Source organism: Oncorhynchus keta, chromosome 4, assembly GCF_023373465.1.
Source record: "Oncorhynchus keta strain PuntledgeMale-10-30-2019 chromosome 4, Oket_V2, whole genome shotgun sequence".
In the NCBI taxonomy this organism is placed as follows: Eukaryota; Metazoa; Chordata; class Actinopteri; order Salmoniformes; family Salmonidae; genus Oncorhynchus; species Oncorhynchus keta.
In genome coordinates this window covers 79,644,736-79,650,211 of record NC_068424.1, presented here as the reverse complement: position 1 = coordinate 79,650,211, position 5,476 = coordinate 79,644,736, and the positions used below count along the sequence as shown (strand labels likewise).

The 5,476-nt window shown below is 40.9% G+C and overlaps 1 long non-coding RNA gene across 16 annotated transcripts; it reads right to left on the bottom strand.

Annotated features, from left to right (window-relative positions):
- Positions 1-1,104: 1,104 nt before the first annotated feature.
- On the bottom strand, positions 1,105-5,098 carry LOC127916299 (uncharacterized). Of its 16 annotated transcripts, none has more exons than XR_008094290.1 (6): positions 5,010-5,089; positions 4,633-4,726; positions 4,075-4,121; positions 3,122-3,215; positions 1,359-1,734; positions 1,105-1,264 (listed from the first exon to the last, which is right to left on the bottom strand). It is a non-coding gene; the product is annotated as an uncharacterized LOC127916299 (long non-coding RNA). The 16 variants fall into 16 exon arrangements; XR_008094291.1 differs by having other exon boundaries at positions 1,406-1,734; XR_008094293.1 differs by lacking the exon at positions 1,105-1,264 and having other exon boundaries at positions 1,336-1,734; positions 5,010-5,098.
- Positions 5,099-5,476: the final 378 nt, after the last annotated feature.

Sequence of the window (5,476 nt, the reverse complement as noted above, 5' to 3'; positions counted from 1 at the left end):
CGCTGACACCCCAACACACACATACTGGACTCTACCCACACACTCACACATACTCACGCTGACACCCCAACACACACATACTGGACTCTACCCACACACTCACACATACTCACACTGACACCCCAACACACACACTCACACATACTCACACTGACACCCCAACACACACATACTGGACTCTACCCACACACTCACACATACTCACGCTGACACCCCAACACACACATACTGGACTCTACCCACACACTCACACATACTCACACTGACACCCCAACACACACATACTGGACTCTACCCACACACTCACACATACTCACACTGATATGTCACCCCAACACACACACTCACACATACTCACACTGACACCCCAACACACACACTCACACATACTCACACATACTCACACTGACACCTCAACACACACACATACTCACACTGACACCCCAACACACACTCACACATAATCACACTGACACCCCAACACACACACACACACACACACACGCACGCACGCACGCACACACACACACACACACACACTGACACCCCAACACACATACTCACACTGACACCTCAACACACACACTCCCACATACTCACACTGACACCCCAACACACACACACACACACACACACACACACACACACACACACACACACACACACACACACACACACACACACACACACACACACACACACACACACACACACACACACACACACACACACACACACACACTGACACCCCAACACACATACTCACACTGACACCTCAACACACACACTCACACATACTCACACTGACACCTCAACACACACACTCACACATACTCACACTGACACCCCAACACACACACTCACACATACTCACACTGACACCCCAACACACACACTCACACATACTCACACTGACACCTCAACACACACACTCACACATACTCACACTGACACCCCAACACACACACACACACATACTCACACTGACACCTCAACACACACACTCACACATAATCACACTGACACCCCAACACACACACTCACACATACTCACACTGACACCTCAACACACACACTCACACATAATCACACTGACACCCCAACACACACACTCACACTCACATACACACACACACATCCATACTGACGCCACACACGCGTTCATACCCACCATATAATACTGCTGTTACTGTCTATTATCTATCCTTTACCCCTACCTACAGTATACTGCTGTTACTGTCTATTATCTATCCTTTACCCCTACCTACAGCATGCTGCTGTTACTGTCTACTATCTATCCTTTACCCCTACCTACAGCATGCTGCTGTTACTGTCTACTATCTATCCTTTACCCCTACCTACAGTATACTGCTGTTACTGTCTACTATCTATCCTTTACCCCTACCTACAGTATACTGCTGTTACTGTCTATTATCTATCCTTTACCCCTACCTACAGTATACTGCTGTTACTGTCTACTATCTATCCTTTACCCCTACCTACAGTATACTGCTGTTACTGTCTACTATCTATCCTTTACCCCTACCTACAGTATACTGCTGTTACTGTCTATTATCTATCCTTTACCCCTACCTACAGTATACTGCTGTTACTGTCTATTATCTATCCTTTACCCCTACCTACAGTATACTGCTGTTACTGTCTATTATCTATCCTTTACCCCTACCTACAGTATACTGCTGTTACTGTCTAATATCTATCCTTTACCCCTACCTACAGTATACTGCTGTTACTGTCTAATATCTATCATTTACCCCTACCTACAGCATGCTGCTGTTACTGTCTATTATCTATCCTTTACCCCTACCTACAGTATACTGCTGTTACTGTCTAATATCTATCATTTACCCCTACCTACAGTATACTGCTGTTACTGTCTAATATCTATCCTTTACCCCTACCTACAGTATACTGCTGTTACTGTCTAATATCTATCATTTACCCCTATCTACAGCATGCTGCTGTTACTGTCTATTATCTATCCTTTACCCCTACCTACAGTATACTGCTGTTACTGTCTATTATCTATCATTTACCCCTACCTACAGTATACTGCTGTTACTGTCTATTATCTATCCTTTACCCTACCTACAGTATACTGCTGTTACTGTCTATTATCTATCCTTTACCCTACCTACAGTATACTGCTGTTACTGTCTATTATCTATCCTTTACCCTACCTACAGCATGCTGCTGTTACTGTCTATTATCTATCCTTACCCCTACCTACAGTATACTGCTGTTACTGTCTATTATCTATCCTTTACCCCTACCTACAGTATACTGCTGTTACTGTCTATTATCTATCCTTTACCCCTACCTACAGCATGCTGCTGTTACTGTCTATTATCTATCCTTTACCCCTACCTACAGTATACTGCTGTTACTGTCTATTATATATCCCGTTGTCTAGTCACTTTACCCCTACCTACAGTATACTGCTGTTCCTGTCTATTATCTATCCTTTACCCCTACCTACAGCATGCTGCTGTTACTGTCTATTATCTATCATGTTGTCTAGTCACTTTACCCCTACCTACAGTATACTGCTGTTCCTGTCTAATATCTATCCTTTACCCCTACCTACAGTATACTGCTGTTACTGTCTATTATCTATCCTTTACCCCTACCTACAGCATGCTGCTGTTACTGTCTATTATCTATCCTTTACCCCTACCTACAGTATACTGCTGTTACTGTCTAATATCTATCCTTTACCCCTACCTACAGTATACTGCTGTTACTGTCTATTATCTATCCTTTACCCTACCTACAGTATACTGCTGTTACTGTCTATTATCTATCCTTTACTCCTACCTACAGTATACTGCTGTTACTGTCTATTATCTATCCTTTACCCCTACCTACAGTATACTGCTGTTACTGTTTATTATATATCCTTTACTCCATACCTACAGTATACTGCTGTTACTGTCTATTATCTATCCTTTACCCCTACCTACAGTATACTGCTGTTACTGTTTATTATATATCCTTTACTCCCTACCTACAGTATACTACTGTTACTGTATATTATCTATCCTTTACCCCTACCTACAGTATACTGCTGTTACTGTCTATTATCTATCATTTACCCTACCTACAGTATACTGCTGTTACTGTCTATTATCTATCCTTTACCCCTACCTACAGTATACTGCTGTTACTGTCTATTATCTATCCTTTACCCCTACCTACAGTATACTGCTGTTACTGTCTATTATCTATCCTGTTGTCTAGTCACTTTACCCCTACCTACAGTATACTGCTGTTAATGTCTATTATCTATCCTTTACCCCTACCTACAGCATGCTGCTGTTACTGTCTATTATCTATCCTTTACCCCTACCTACAGTATACTGCTGTTACTGTCTATTATCTATCCTGTTGTCTAGTCACTTTACCCCTACCTACAGTTTACTGCTGTTACTGTCTATTATATATCCTGTTGTCTAGTCACTTTACAGTATACTGATGTTACTGTCTATTATCTATCCTGCTGTCTAGTCACTTTACCCCTACCTACAGTTTACTGCTGTTACTGTCTATTATCTATCCTTTACCCCTACCTACAGCATGCTGCTGTTACTGTCTATTATCTATCCTTTACCCCTACCATAAAGTATACTGCTGTTACTGTCTATTATATATCCCGTTGTCTAGTCACTTTACCCCTACCTACAGTATACTGCTGTTACTGTCTATTATATATCCTTTACCCTACCTACAGTATACTGCTGTTACTGTCTATTATCTATCCTTTACTCCCTACCTACAGTATACTGCTGTTACTGTCTATTATATATTATTTACTCCCTACCTACAGTATACTGCTGTTACTGTCTATTATCTATCCTTTACCCCTACCTACAGTATACTGCTGTTACTGTCTATTATCTATCCTTTACCCCTACCTACAGTATACTGCTGTTACTGTCTATTATATATCCTTTACCCCTACCTACAGTATACTGCTGTTACTGTCTATTATCTATCCTTACTCTACCTACAGTATACTGCCGTTACTGTCTATTATCAATCCTTTACCCCTACCTACTGTATACTGCTGTTACTGTCTATTATCTATCCTTTACCCCTACCTACTGTATACTGCTGTTACTGTCTATTATCTATCCTTTACCCTACCTACAGTATACTGCTGTTACTGTCTATTATCAATCCTTTACCCCTACCTACAGTATACTGCTGTTACTGTCTATTATCTATCCTTTACCCCTACCTACAGTATACTGCTGTTACTGTCTATTATCTATCCTTACCCTACCCAGTATACTGCTGTTACTGTCTATTATCTATCCTGTTGTCTAGTCACTTTACCCCTACCTACAGTTTACTGCTGTTACTGTCTATTATATATCCTGTTGTCTAGTCACTTTACAGTATACTGATGTTACTGTCTATTATCTATCCTGCTGTCTAGTCACTTTACCCCTACCTACAGTTTACTGCTGTTACTGTCTATTATCTATCCTTTACCCCTACCTACAGCATACTGCTGTTACTGTCTATTATCTATCATGTTGTCTAGTCACTTTACCCCTACCTACAGTATACTGCTGTTCCTGTCTATTATCTATCCTTTACCCCTACCTACAGTATACTGCTGTTACTGTCTATTATCTATCCTTTACCCCTACCTACAGTATACTGCTGTTACTGTCTATTATCTATCCTTTACCCCTACCTACAGTATACTGCTGTTACTGTCTATTATATATTCTTTACCCCTACCTACAGTATACTGCTGTTACTGTCTATTATCTATCCTTTACCCCTACCTACAGTATACTGCTGTTCCTGTCTATTATCTATCCTTTACCCCTACCTACAGTATACTGCTGTTACTGTCTATTATATATCCTTTACCCCTACCTACAGTATACTGCTGTTACTGTCTATTATCTATCCTTTACCTCTACCTACAGTATACTGCCTGTTACTGTCTATTATCAATCCTTTACCCCTACCTACTGTATACTGCTGTTACTGTCTATTATCTATCCTTTACCCCTACCTACAGTATACTGCTGTTACTGTCTATTATCTATCCTTTACCTCTACCTACAGTATACTGCCGTTACTGTCTATTATCAATCCTTTACCCCTACTTACAGTATACTGCTGTTACTGTCTGTTATCTATCCTTTACCCCTACCTACTGTATACTGCTGTTACTGTCTATTATCTATCCTTTACCCCCACCTATATGTACATAAGGTAGCTACATATACATTTTACCCCTGCACATTGACATGGTACTGGTACTCCCTGTATATAGCCATGTTATTACCTCATACCCCTGCACAATGACTTGGTACTGGTACACCCTGTATATAGCCATGTTATTACCTCATACCCCTGCACATTGACTTGGTACTGATATTCCCTGTATATAGCCATGTTATTACCTCATACCCCTGCACATTGACTTGGT